Source organism: Doryrhamphus excisus, chromosome 9 (assembly GCF_030265055.1).
Source record: "Doryrhamphus excisus isolate RoL2022-K1 chromosome 9, RoL_Dexc_1.0, whole genome shotgun sequence".
Lineage (NCBI taxonomy): Eukaryota > Metazoa > Chordata > Actinopteri > Syngnathiformes > Syngnathidae > Doryrhamphus > Doryrhamphus excisus.
In genome coordinates this window covers 1,501,110-1,516,146 of record NC_080474.1, presented here as the reverse complement: position 1 = coordinate 1,516,146, position 15,037 = coordinate 1,501,110, and positions in this window count along the sequence as shown.

Below are 15,037 nucleotides of genomic sequence, written 5' to 3'. Positions count from 1 at the left end.
CAATGATATCAGCCTCCCTCTGGGCTCTGGGTCCTCTGGCTCCCTCTGGTGGACAGAGGCAACATCGCAGCACCATCCACCATTTTCTATGTTGCTTGTAATCCCAATTAAATGCTTCGTTCAAACAGAATGCATTTTGGGAAAACTTTAAAATATCTATTTTAATTTTTGGGCTGCACGGCGGTTGAGTGGTTAGCGCGCAGACCTCACAGCTAGGAGACCCGAGTTCAATCCCACCCTCGGCCATCTCTGTGTGGAGTTTGCATGTTATCACTGCGTCTGAGCAACACATTCATTGGGACGCTGCAATGATATCAGCCTCCCTCTGGGCTCTGGGTCCTCTAGCTCTCTCTGGTGGACAGAGGCAGCATCGCAGCGCCATCCACCATTTTCTATGTTGCTTGTAATCTAATTACATGCATGGGAAAACTTTAAAATATTTATTTTAATTTTTGGGCTGCACGGCGGTCGAGTGGTTATCGTGCAGACCTCACAGCTAGGAGACCTGAGTTCAATTCCACCCTGTGTGGAGTTTGCATGTTCTCCCTGTGCATGCGTGGGTTTTCTCCGGGTACTCTGGTCTCCTCCCACATTCCAAAAACATGCTAGGTTAATTGGCCACTCCAAATTGTCCATAGGTATGAATGTGAGTGTGAATGGTTGTTTGTCTATATGTGCCCTGTGATTGGCTCCAGCACCCCCCGCAACCCTCGTGAGGATAAGCTGTAGAAAATTACTTAATTTTTAACTCAACTTGGTACATGTTTGTGTATTTCTGAGGTATACATTTTGAGTGTTAAGTTGCTGTGTGATGAGTTTAATGTTAAAAATACTCGGATAAATACGGAGTTCTACTTATCACGGTCGGTCGTGGACGCAATTAACGGTGATAAACGAGGGATTAGACTCCAGCTCATTCGTGTCAATAATGAGCACAAGCGCTGTAGAAAGTGGACGGATGGATGGACGGACGGACGGATGGATGGATGGATGGAAATGAAATGAGCTCCTTAATAATATGGCATCCATTAAAATGCACAGACGTCCTTTTTGGCTGCTCTTTCTTCTTCTTCCTCTGCCGGCAGCTGAAAATGATCTGTTTTTTTAATTCAAGCTCCGACCCTTAAGCCCGCTTGGAAATGTAGAAATGATTATTGCCAACACAAAATGAAAGCCAACTTTTCCTTCGGGGGGGGGGGGGGGGGGGCGAAATGACCACGAAGCAGCCCACCGAGGCTGTCTGGTTTTATCGCCGGCAGTAAATGAAATCGGCCCAAAGCCCGGCCTTATCAGCGGCGGGCAAACAGGCGGGGAGCCAAGCTGCCTCGCTTCACACGGCTGGACCTCCATCACTGTCCACGGGAGGAGGAAGATGACTTTCACACCTGGGTAATCATTTTCACAACCAATCCATTTGTCACGCAAACGTGCGTTTAAATAGCAACTGAAGTTATTATTAGCTTCCATTAGTTTGCTCATTTGGTGACGTGCAGCCCCTCGCTGGTTTTTCATTTAATTAACTCAATCCGTGACTGCCTTTTTTAATCGTTGATGTCCAGTTCGTATTAGCATTTCCCGATTAACCTCGGCTGTTTACACGTGGTCCTTCCACCGCCGAGCGGACTTCTAGTGGAAGTCGGTACCTGAAGTAAAAGTCACTCACGCGGTACACAAAAATAAAAATAATTCTGTTGTGCGGTGTCTTTGAACGCAACACTTAATAATGTCAAATGTTGTGCTACTATAATTATAGATTGTATTGTTAGTTCATACGTTCAAACATATACTGTACATCAGGGGTGCTCACACTTTTTCAGCATGCGAGCTACTTTTAAAATGAGCGAGTCAAAATGATCTACCCACTACAAAAATGCAAAACATCTATTTATTTTCAAATGTATTGAGGATTATTTGTACGTACAATGTATGTTGATGTACCTTACATAACCAAATGAGCCAATATTGCAAAACACACATAATTAACTATTAACATTTTTTGTAATTACCTGAGTTTACTTTGATGACTTGCACTGAATTGAACCAGCCAGGGATGCATAGTCCGGACAGTAGCTGCTGATAGCCAGCCTCAAGCACACTTCCAAATGTTTATCAGTCATGGATAATATCCGTATCATAATATCCGTATAATATTCCATATCCGTATGGAAGTGATATGTTTTTTGCCTTTTTACTTGGTCCAGTTTTTGCCTTTTTACTTGGTCCAGCTCCTTCACTCATTTTAGTGACCATAAACTTTAGCGAGGGCTTAAAATCTGACGCAATTCGCCGACTAGCTTAGCACTTTGCATCGTTGTTTACGCATGAGCGGTGACCTAAAGGTCAAAATTCAGTTGTCATCTGACTGGTTGTCCTGTATGTCAATCAAGTAACGGGGATGGATGATAGGCTGACATCGTAAGTTCTGCTGCACTTAGAGACGTTGTTTGATTTGATTGGTCGCCCGAAGGGCAACATTCAGTTGTCATCTGAATGGCTGCCCTGTATGTCAATCAAGTGACGGCATTGATGCTGGGATGATATTTTTTTAATGTCACGCCGCGATCGACCAGCGATCGACCAGTACCACCTCTGCGATCGACCGGTAGCTCGCGATCGACTTAATGAGCACCCCTGCTGTACATGATCGTGTTTTGGTTGATAAAATGCAGTAAAAACAGCCGCAAATGGTGATTAATTCATTTGAAGGCTGTGATTAATCTAATTAAAACCTTGATCATTTATTTATTTATTATCATTTTGTATTGTTTTACCACCAGAAAGATTGTCTATTTGAGTTTTATTTTATCATTATTTTGTACTTAATATAATATAAATATATTTAAAAAATGGAAAATGTATAAAATTTGCAATAATATTATTATTATTATTATATATAAAACACATTTTTTAAAATAGTAACGATAATAAAATAAAATTGAAAAAAGTAAAAAAAAACGTTGACTTTCACGCCTGTGGAGTATGCATTCCTAGTAGCTAGTAGCTAAACTTTGCCAGACAGCTATCATTAGCTGACGGCTAAAGCTAACTCAAAGCAGGAAGTGAACTGGCAGCACATTGGAATGTCGGCGTTCTTTAGAAACCCGTTTAATTTGAATCATTGTGGAATTAATTCACCCGTCAATTTTTGGATCAGAACAATTTCATAATATGAGGAAGACTCCGTCGGGATACATTGTGGCACATTTGTAATTCTTAGCCGTTTTAAATGATGACACATTTTAGAAATATCCCCAAATAATGAAGATATGCTTGGGAAAAAAATACCTTTGATGGATTTATTTCAGCGTCTTTCATCAGTGACGTGCGCTTGTGCTCCTCACCCCGCTCTAATAATTCCACCTTTGAACAATAAAGACAGAAATTGTCAGATGTTGTCTGGCACGAGCGTTTTTAGAGAAGAAGGTGTCTGCCTTCAGGCCGCTGATGCGTTTGTGGGCTTTTCATCAAAAAGCGTATATAGTACTGTATGTGTGCGTGTGTGTGCGTGTTAATCCTCACGCCTCCTCGGTGTTCTCTCCACGCCGGCGCTACAAGCGGCCCCGCGGCACCACATCCGCCTTCACGTAAGCCACTGTCATCATCATCATCTGCGGCTGAGGAGGACGTGGGAGTCCGCACGGCCTCGACGCTTCGAGCGACACAGTCGGTGTTGGCATCGTGTCAGTTTAGAAAAGACAAACACAAGCAGTGTTTATCTGGCAGGCAAATACACAAATCCCTCATTTATCACGGGGAATTGGCTTGCGATAAGTGAATTTAGTAAGATTCCTTCTTTATAAATGAAACAATTTTGGACTGTTTATGATCATCTAAATATTTTTTTTTCGTTATTAGAGCCCTCTTGACGTTAAATAACACCCCTATAGTTACCTTTACACTCATATTACCCAATATAGTATGTGTAATAAGGGAAAATAAGTGTTTTTATGATGCTTTTATGACTTATAAATGTAGTTAGAAAACTGTATTCATGTGTTGAAACCATGCCACAGTTTCAGATATTTTCTATTGATTTTTTTTTATTGATTTTTTTTGGACAAATTTCATGTAATAGGGCAAAAGCAGCCCCCCCTAAAATGTTTATAAGCCCTCCTAAATAATTTGATATTTTTAATTGATTTTTAAATATTTTTTTAAATAATTTTTTTAACAAAAAAATATCTGACAAATTTTATATAATAGAGCTAAAGCAAGCCCCCTAAAATGTTCATAAGCCCTCCTAAATAATTTGATATTTTCTATTGATTTTTAAATATTTTTTATAGATTTCTTTAACAAAAAAATTATCTGACAAATTTCATATAATAAGGCAAAAGCCCTCCTAAATAATTTTATATTTTCTATTGATTTTTTTTATTGTTTTTCTTTTACAAATAAAATCTATGACAAATTTTATATAATAGGGCAAAAGCAGGCCCCCTAAAATGTTTGTAAGCCCTCCTAAATAATTTGATATTTTCTAGTGATTTTTAAAAAATTTTTTATAGATTTTTTTGACAAAAAATTATCTGACAAATAAATATCATATAATAGGGCAAAAGCAGGCTAATAAGCAAGCCAATAAGCAGGCTAATACTAGCCTACTACTACTACTACTACTAGGAGTAGTAATAATCAGAAGAATAATAATGATGATAGTAATAATAATCGGCTAATTAATAATATTGAATAATAATCAATCCCTTGTTCGTTATTTGTTTTTTTTAGATTTTCTTTAATGTCTACTCTGTTCATATCCTGTGTATCTCCAGGGGGCTAAGCCCCCCCGTCGTCAGAACCTAGTGACGCCCCTGATTGCCGCTCTTATCTCGCCGCCTCTTACGCGTCCGCCGACGAGGCGTGTGGCGAACGTCGGACTTATCGCAGCGTAATAACCCGTCCGTCTTTGATTCTACGCTCCCGTCCCGATTTGGAGGCGGTTGGCATTTGTAGGATGTTGTGGCGTCTCGCGTCTGAGGGCTTTTATTGCTTCTCGTGTGTTTCTGCTTCCTGAAAAATGTCAGCCGGGGTCGTTTGTTTTGCGTTGTGTGTATGTGTGTGTGAGTGTGTGTTTATGTGTGTGTGTGTGTGTGAGAGAGAGAGAGCGGGCGAGCGAGCATGGCCGCCAGCCAGGTTGTCTTTGCTCTGACAAAACATCCTCACCTCATGCCTGCTTTAACTTCCAATTTCCTTTATTTATCCCTCGTGTTAGCTTTGCTACGCTCCTAGCGGTCTTCTGTGAGGAATGATGACTGTGTTGTCTTTAGCTAGGTCTATTTATTTTCTACACAAGCGATGATCATAACAGCGGAGCTACATCTTCGGCCCAAAAAACACCCGACTGGATTAGAGATATATGCTTGTTTTGGATTCAAGTTAACTTTATTGGCACAGATTGTACACAAAGTGTGTACATAGTACCTCGCATATATAGTACACAGTCACATATGGCAACAATCTGACCTAGAACTAGGTCCTAATAACACCACAAGCTCTATCTGCGGTCGTTCATCAGCTGATGCTTCACAGGTCCCTCACCAAATCAGTCCCAGACCCCCTCGGGGGAAGCGGCTACCCGATACCGAAGTCACTTCCTGTTGTCATTGTCACTCTCCTGCCTCGACCTTTACTTGCTTTTCCCCCGCTGGATTCTCTCATCCGTCTGGTCCGGGAGGATTTCTCATGGAATGTCACAGGATGATAATAAGGAGTGGAACCTCTCAGGGTGAAGGCCATCTCCTGCTCCTTGGTGGCACCTTGGTTTGTGTTCGGGTGGCCCACTTCCACAGAAGTAAACAACAGGCATCTTAGTTGAGTTGTTGACGTTTAATGTATGGATACAATCCTGAATTTCATTGGAATTCCATTCCATTCCATTCTCTCTCAGTCGGGAAGCCCAGACTTCCTGGTCCCCGGCCACCTCCTGGTGCCCGTTTTACGCTAATACGAATAACATGTAGTTTAGTTCCAAACAGCACGATTACAGAATAAAACAACAACCTCACAAATATACAAACATGTACCAAATTGAGTTAAAGATTTTTATTCATCATTCATTTTCTAACCGCTTATCCTCACAAGGGTCGCGGGGGTGCTGGAGCCTATCCCAGCTGTCTTCGGGCAAGAGGCAGGACCCACCCTGGACTGGTGGCCAGCCAATCCCAGGCCACATATAGACAAACAACCATTCACACTCACATTCATGCCTATATGGACAATTTGGAGTCGCTAATTAACCTAGCATGTTTTTGGAATGTGGGAGGAAACCGGAGTACCCGGAGAAAACCCACGCATGCACGGGGAGAACATGCAAACTCCACACAGAGATGGGTGGAATTGAACCCTGCACGCTAACCACTTGACCGCCGTGCAGCCCCAAAACTATATTAATCAATACATTTTTCCTCTGATCACCAGGTGTCAGTAATGTTACTGTAATGTTCGGTGAGACACACAAGCACCAGACGTAGATTTGAATTATCCCATGCAGGAAAACTCATCTCTGAACCCCCCAATGTCACTTCCTGTCTTGTCTGTCAATCATCTCTCGCACGGGAAGAGTCTTATTTATGTCTGAAATTGCTTATTTAGCCTCGCTACGTCCACAAGATTGGGTAATACGATCTTTAATAAAAATAAAGATTACTATAGGGGTGTTAGTTTCTTTCTAAAGGGCTCTAATAATTTAAAATTGTAATCACATTCATACCTATGGACAATTTGGAGTCGCCAATTAATTTAATTAACTATTAATTAACAATTAATTTTAATTAACCTAGCATGTTTTTGGAATGGGGGAAGAAACCGTAGTCCCGGAGAACATGCAAACTCCACACAATAATGCCCGAGGGTGGAATTGAACTCGGGTCTCTTAGCGCTGAGGTCTGCACGCTAACCACTTGACCGCCGTGCAGCCCCAAAACAAGAATTGAAGTACTTAATTACTTGTACATGTTATTTTACTACTAATAGTTATTTCTTAAAATCAATAGTTTCTCACTTTCTTTATCAGAATGCTGGCACTTTTTTGTGGCTCCATTTGACACTCGAGAAATAACTCATGGCAAAACAGGAAGGTGGTGTTTGTGTTGACGTCACTACCCCCACATTGTGTCTTTGGGAACACTCAATAAATAAGTCAATAAAGGTCAAAGTAGGTGTAAATGTTTCATTGATCTTTTTCCTTCCTTATTTACATGTTTTATGCGTGTAAAACCATGTGTTTTTTTTGGGGGGGGGGGGTGTTAGTTTAATTTACATTATTTCTCGTGGGAAAAAAAATGCACAAGGGTAGCATCCGACCTTCTGGAAGGAATTCATGACAAACTAAGGTTGAACTGTAGCCTCAATGTAAATGAATGGATGTCTGGCATTTCTAATAATTATGGTTATTATTATTCTATACATACTTTTGATGGGGGGGGGGGCTTGAGCCTTCTCAGGTTTCCCTCTGATGACTAAAACAAAATGAAACTTCATTTCCACTCTGAAATGTCTTTGCTGCGCCGCTACTTAGTTCCAAACCTGTAAATGATATTACTGCCGTAACCGAGGCGCCTGCTAAATGAAAGGTTTTCGCACGAGGGCTTTAATAACGCCGCCATGGAAACACACAGCAGGAAGAATGCTTTCGCCATAATTGCTCATCTTCTTCTTCTTCTTCTCCGGCTCATTAAAATACGCCCAGCTACCCAGTGTGGCGATTGTGTATAGTTGTCTCTCTCCGTACTTTATAATAAGCTCCTGCTTGCATGCCCTTGCAGTGCCAAGAAAAGATCGCGGGGGGGGGGGGGGGGTGGTTGAATTGAAGAAACTCTTTCTGTTATGCACATCATGTGTTACGTTCCTAAAGAGTCAGGACCACTGGCGTCATTAGGCCTATTTTAGGGGGGCTTCAGTCCCTCTAAAATATACTTAAGCCCCCTAAATAATTTGACGTCATCGTCTAGTAACGTCATCTATGCTAGTATATGTAACGTCATCTACGCTAGCACATGTAACGTCGTCTATGCTAGTATATGTAATGTCATCTATGCTAGTATATGTAATGTCATCTATGCTAGTACATGTAACGTCATCTATGCTAGCATATGTAACGTCATCTATGCTAGCATATGTAATGTCATCTATGCTAGCATATGTAATGTCATCTATGCTAGTAAATGTAATGTCATTTATGCTAGTAAATGTAACGTCATCTATGCTAGTATATTTAACGTCATCTATGCTAGTATATGTAACGTCATCTATGCTACCATATGTAACGTCATCTATGCTAGCATATGTAATGTCATTTATGCTACCATATGTAATGTCATCTATGCTACCATATGTAATGTAATCTATGCTAGTATATGTAACGTCATCTATGCTAGCATATGTAACGTCATCTATGCTAGCATATGTAACGTCATCTATGCTAGCATATGTAACGTCATCTATGCTAGTATATGTAACGTCATCTATGCTAGCATATGTAACGTCAGCAATGCTAGTATATGTAACGTCGTCTATGCTAGCATATGTAACGTCGTCTATGCTAGCATATGTAACGTCGTCTATGCTAGTATATGTAACGTCATCTATGCTAGCATATGTAACGTCATCTATGCTAGTATATGTAACGTCATCTATGCTAGCATATGTAACGTCATCTATGCTAGTAAATGTAATGTCATTTATGCTAGTATATGTAACGTCATCTATGCTAGTATATGTAACGTCATCTATGCTAGCATATGTAACGTCTATGCTAGTACATGTAACATCATCTACGCTAGTAAATGTAACGTCATCTATGCTAGTATATGTAACGTCATCTATGCTAGCATATGTAATGTCATCTATGCTAGTATATGTAACGTCATCTATGCTAGTATATGTAACGTCATCTATGCTAGTATATGTAATGTCACCAATGCTAGCATATGTAATGTCACCAATGCTAGCATATGTAACATCATCTATGCTAGCATATGTAACGTCATCTATGCTAGTATATGTAACGTCATCTATGCTAGTATATGTAACGTCATCTATGCTAGTATATGTAACGTCATCTATGCTAGTATATGTAATGTCATCTATGCTAGTATATGTAATGTCATCTATGCTAGTATATGTAATGTCATCTATGCTAGTATATGTAACGTCATCTATGGTAGTATATGTAACGTCATCTATGCTAGTATATGTAATGTCACCAATGCTAGCATATGTAACATCATCTATGCTAGTATATGTAACGTCATCTATGCTAGCATATGTGACGTCATCTATGCTAGCATATGTGACGTCATCTATGCTAGCATATGTGACGTCATCTATGCTAGCATATGTAACGTCATCTATGTTAGTATATGTAACGTCATCTATGCTAGTATATGTAACGTCATCTACGCTAGTATATGTAACGTCATCTATGCTAGTATATGTAACGTCATCTATGCTAGCATATGTAACGTCATCTATGCTAGTATATGTAATGTCATCTATGCTAGTATATGTAACGTCATCTATGGTAGTACATGTAACGTCATCTATGCTAGCATATGTAACGTCATCTATGCTAGTATATGTAATGTCATCTATGCTAGTATATGTAACGTCATCTATGGTAGTACATGTAACGTCATCTATGCTAGCATATGTAACGTCATCTAAGTAGGTGAGACGGATTTACAAGGAAAACAAAGGTCCACATGATCTTCCTCTCAGTTTATCCAAGTGGATAAATCCCATTCTTTGCGGTGGGAATGCTCTTATGCTCTCCATGCACACATCTGTGTGTAGCACGCCTGATAAATGAAACCCCCGTTCTTCCAATTGCAAAAGTCTCCCGGTGGTAGTCAGTTGTCAGGAGATAAAAGGAGCCAAATTCTCCATTTTTGTCCTGCCAAGATGATGAATTGGTGTTTCCATTACTCCTCTTTGAGTCTTTTGCACCACTTCAAAGTGACACTTTCCTTCATTGTCCGCCACGTCCGTGTCCTCTTTCCTCCCCTTCAGTCTGAGCACTCTCCCCATCTTCCACTTCATACTCCTCTTAATTTGTAATTAATCCCGTCCTTTGCAGAATGCTCTGCCGGGGGATTTGACAAATCCTTTAATTGTCGTCTGCTAAAAGCGCGGCTCAAACAGCCAAGGATGCTAACGATGTTGACGAGGTCAAAGTTGAGTTCCGGAATGTACTGCTAGATCTCAGGGGTGTTTGGAAATCCTTTTTTTCCATTTTACTGCTTAAAAAAAATCGAATATTTCAACTCTCTTCTTAAATAATCGTTGACTTAATTCACAAAATATTTGGACATTTTGATTCCCATAACTTTGTTTATCATAATATTTCAACATAGAAAAACAAACTTTATGCTAGTGAAATAACCTTACTTTTCCTCATAAGTATTACTTTTTTTTTCAATTTCTCATACTTAGTACTTTATTATTGCAATACTTTGACTTTTTCTCAACATAATTTTCCAAACAACTTATGGCCACATGTTTTGGAAATCAACTTCTTTTCAAATATTTGAACCCTCAAAAAAAAAAAAACTCTAATATTTCAACTCTCATCTTAAATATTCGTTGACTTAATTCACAAAATATTTGGACATTTTGATTCCCATAACTTTGTTTATCATAATATTACAACATAGAAAAACTAATTATTATTGATACTTTATGCTAGTAAAATAACCTTACTTTTCCTCACAAGTATTATGTTTTTTTTCTCGTAATTAGTACTTTATTCACGCAATACTTTGACTTTTTTTCCGAGCAACTTTTTGTTTAAAATTTCAACCTCACGCTACTAATATGACATTATTTTTCTTTTGTTTTTGTTTTTTAAATTCTATTTTTAGAACGGGTCACGGGACCATTATAAAACATCTGCGGGCCATAAGTGGCCCACGAGCTGCAGCTTGGACACACCCCGTGTAAATCAGCTGTGTTTATCGGTGATGTTGGTTGGGAGCAATTGACGCCTTCGCGTGGAAGAATGATTCCTGAAATGGCAAAGATGGAGCGTCTGTGTTTGGGGTGGGGGGGTGGGGGTTGGGGGTAGGGGGGGATCAGCAGGTGCAGGGTGACATTTGAAGATTTAGCATTCTCAAAGCCAGAGGATGGCTGCTTCCTAATCTCGCTAAGCTGATAAGGAGCCTCTCCTAATTTCATTCACAATAAAACTCATTACCTCGCCTGCTCAGTCAGTCAAGTGGTGAACACCTACACCATGTTTGCATCCACCAGTCAGCTCCCTGCCATCATGAGCCAACAATCGCCATTAACTCCGTTGAGATCATTTCGGAGCAAAACACCATAGCAAGTGTATTTGGATGAAATACTCCATAAACTTCTTTCTAGATCAAAAATCCACAAATGGTACTGAGCGACGGCCAGATGACCGCTGAACATCCGGCAACATCGCGCAATGCCAACTTCATCAAGTTGGAACGTGAAAAATCCACACAATCTCGTACAAATCTCATGAAGTTCTAGTTCTTCTAGTTCTAGTTCTTCAACTAGTCAATATTTAGAATACAAATGAAAACATAAAGAGCTGGAAATATAGAGTAGGGGTGTCCAAAGGGAGGCCCAGGGGTTATTTGCGGCCTGCTGCTGTTTTTTTATTGGACCGTGGCAGTCTGAAAATATTTTTAATATTTTTTTATTATAATTTTTCACAATAATTTTTATATATATAATAATTTATATAAATAATAAATATTTTTTTACAAGAATAAAGTAAAAATATTCAATGAAAGAAGTTATTATACAAAAATGAAAAGCCCCAATTTACCAGAATAACACTATATTTCCACGAGTTGCATGAAGCTGAAATATTAAGGAAAAAAATTATAATATGATGGGGAACAAATACAACAAAATAAAGTTGTACATTTTGGAAAATAAAAAAAAAGTCATACATTCAAAATATTATGTGGAAATATTAGCAGCATGGAATTGAAATGAAATTCATAGTCATTATATTATGGCAGAATAATATTACTTTATAATAATATTATGGAAATAAAATCATAAAATTACGAGAAGGAAATGTATTTAGAAAATTAAAAACACAGAAAAAAAGCAAAGTTGATACTAATATTTTAGAATACTCCAATTTGAAGAAAAACCTTAACTCCCCCTTTTCTTGCCATTTTTGTTCGTAGTAGTATGACTCCAGAGCTTGGAACACCTGTATGAATTCCCACCAAGGCTTGACCAACCTCCATTTCTGCAGAACCGCTCGTCATGGTCGACTCGTTCGGCCTTTTTGTATCATTCCGAAGCACACGTTATTTTTCAGACGTTTTATTCACATTTGACAAAGAATCCCAACATGACCGGACTCCGTGTTTACACCTTTCAGCCATTTTCCTCCGGTCATGACGTGCTCTAATCGTCTGCAGCAGATCCTCATTAGGACATTTTCTCAGGAACCTTTCGGCTGTTTGACCTTTGTGGAAAGTTCCCGTGGAAAAGTGATAAGAACACAATATCAATGTTTGACTTTTTATGTTAATTTTATATGTCTCTCTTGCCAGGAAAAGACACATACTCATTTGACATTTCCTCACATGGCTTTACACAAAATACAAATATAGATTGACGTCGATTTCTTCTCAATACATTTGTACATATTTATACACACTTTGAGGACATCATCTGGGTTCCAACGCCGTGTCTCCATTGACCCACTCTACTTACACAAAAGGCAGTGTTGGGACATTTACACTGCATCTAAAGTGGAATACTTCCGTCAGTACACTTCAAAAAGCAGTGTTGGGCACGTTACTTTAAAAAAGTAATTTGTTATAGTTACTAGTTACTGCTCAAAAATGTACATTTTACTTTTGACATCATGTCTGTACTTCCATTTGGCAAACGCTGTTTGGACGTGCTCTGAACACCCGCCCACCCAAGTTCTCTGATTGGCTGAAAACGCAACCTAACTAACCCTTAGCCAATCCTCGTTTCTTATGTGCTTTAAACACCCGCCCACTTAAGTTCTCCGATTGGCTGAAGACGCAATTTTATTAAACTTTAAGCCAATCCTCATTGCTAATGTGCTCTTAAAAACACCCGCCCACTTAAGTTCTCTGATTGGCCGAGGACGAAATTGTACTAAACTTAAGCCAATCCTCATTGCTTATGTGCTCTAAACACCCGCCCACTTAAGTTCTCTGATTGGTTGAAAACGCAACCTAACTAACCCTTAGCCAATCCTCCTTTCTTATGTGCTCTAAACACCCGCCCACTTAAGTTCTCCGATTGGCTGAAGACGCAATTTTACCAAACTTTAGCCAATCCTCATTGCTTATGTGCTCTAAACACCCGCCCACTCAAGTTCTCTGATTGGCCGAGGACGCAATTGTACTAAACTTTAGTCAATCCTCATTGCTTATGTGCTCTAAACACCCGCCCACTTAATTTCTCTGATTGGCCGAGGACGCAATTGTACTAAACTTTAGCCAATCCTCATTGCTTATGTGGTTATCCCGCCCCCTCCCTTGTCACTCTGTAGCACTATCACACTCTCACTGCGCCGCAGATTAGTTATGAAGTCGGCGATATATTTTTAGGCGGCTTCAGTAACGTGCAGTAACGGGGTGTCGAAAAAAGGTAACGGCGTTATGATGACAGTAAAAGTAATTAGTTAGATTTCCCGTTACTGAAATGTTAATCCCATCACTGTCAATAAGTACTATAACAGTGTATCATTATCCGCCATTGTTCAATGTTAGTCCCTCTACTTCTGCTACCTAACCAACCAAAATACATGGTTGTACTTCCCAAGGGGGGGGGGGGCTACCAAAACAAAAGAGCAGGTCTCAATGATATAGGGGAGGGGGGGGGGGGGGTGCATGCAAACGATAAAAAGCCATACAGTACATGGAGTACATTGTACAATGGAGAAACCAACAAAAGATGGACGGGATTTAATCAGCTATCAATTTGGGACAGCACTAGCCCCCACGGAACAGGAACAGACCCCCCCGATTTGAAATCCTATTGACAAAGTGATAGTATCTACTTATTTATCTGTGCTGTACTGAACTCCAAACTGATGGAGAGCTAGCTATTTAGCCTGCTAGCATATTCAAGAATCAAATTGCATGTTGAGTACACTAAATTAGTACATGTTGGCAGGTCTGATCTAACATTGAAAATACTCCCTCATTAAATTTCATGTCACACCACATCAATTCATTCATTTGGATTGATATTGAATATTGAATTCATCCTTCTTGGAAGTCGATTTCTGCCTGCAGAAATATACGTTACACAAGGGGTCTCCAAGCTCCGGGCCGTGGTCCGAGATCTCAACGTTAAATGTATGTAAAAGCATATCAACTCTGTTAATATGGGCCATTATTTTATTCAAAAAATAACATAATATTCATAATATAGATTTTGCATGTTTATGTTGTTTGCTGCGGTCCTTGAACGCACCATTGTAGTGATTCTATAGTGGTTCTTTCACTTCATATTCGGGAATGCATAAAGGCTACTGATGATTAGTTCTCCAGACTTTGGGTTGAATTCCTGTTCCCTCACACATCAAACAGCGACGGTAGAATCTTCTCGTCGAAAAACCAACCGGTGGATTTTGGGTCCGCGTTCGTTTTGTGCTTTTAATTCGATTTGTGGGAGTACGCCCATTGGTCCAAACAGGTTGGGGACCACGGCATCAGACGTCTGACGTCACAGGATGATTGATTTGTACGCTGTGTTATCAGTTAGTGCATATACGACGCAGTATTGATGGACGTTGGCTGGTAGAAGATGGTAGTAGAAGATGGTAGTAGAAGATGGTAGAAGAAGATGGTAGAAGATGGTAGTAGAAGATGGTAGTAGAAGACGGTAGAAGATGGTGGTAGAAGATGGTGGTAGAAGATGGTAGTAGAAGATGGAAGAAGATGGTAGTAGAAGATGGTAGAAGATGGTAGTAGAAGATGGTAGTAGAAGATGGTAGAAGATGGTAGTAGAAGATGGTGGTAGAAGATGGTGGTAGAAGATGGTAGAAGATGGTAGT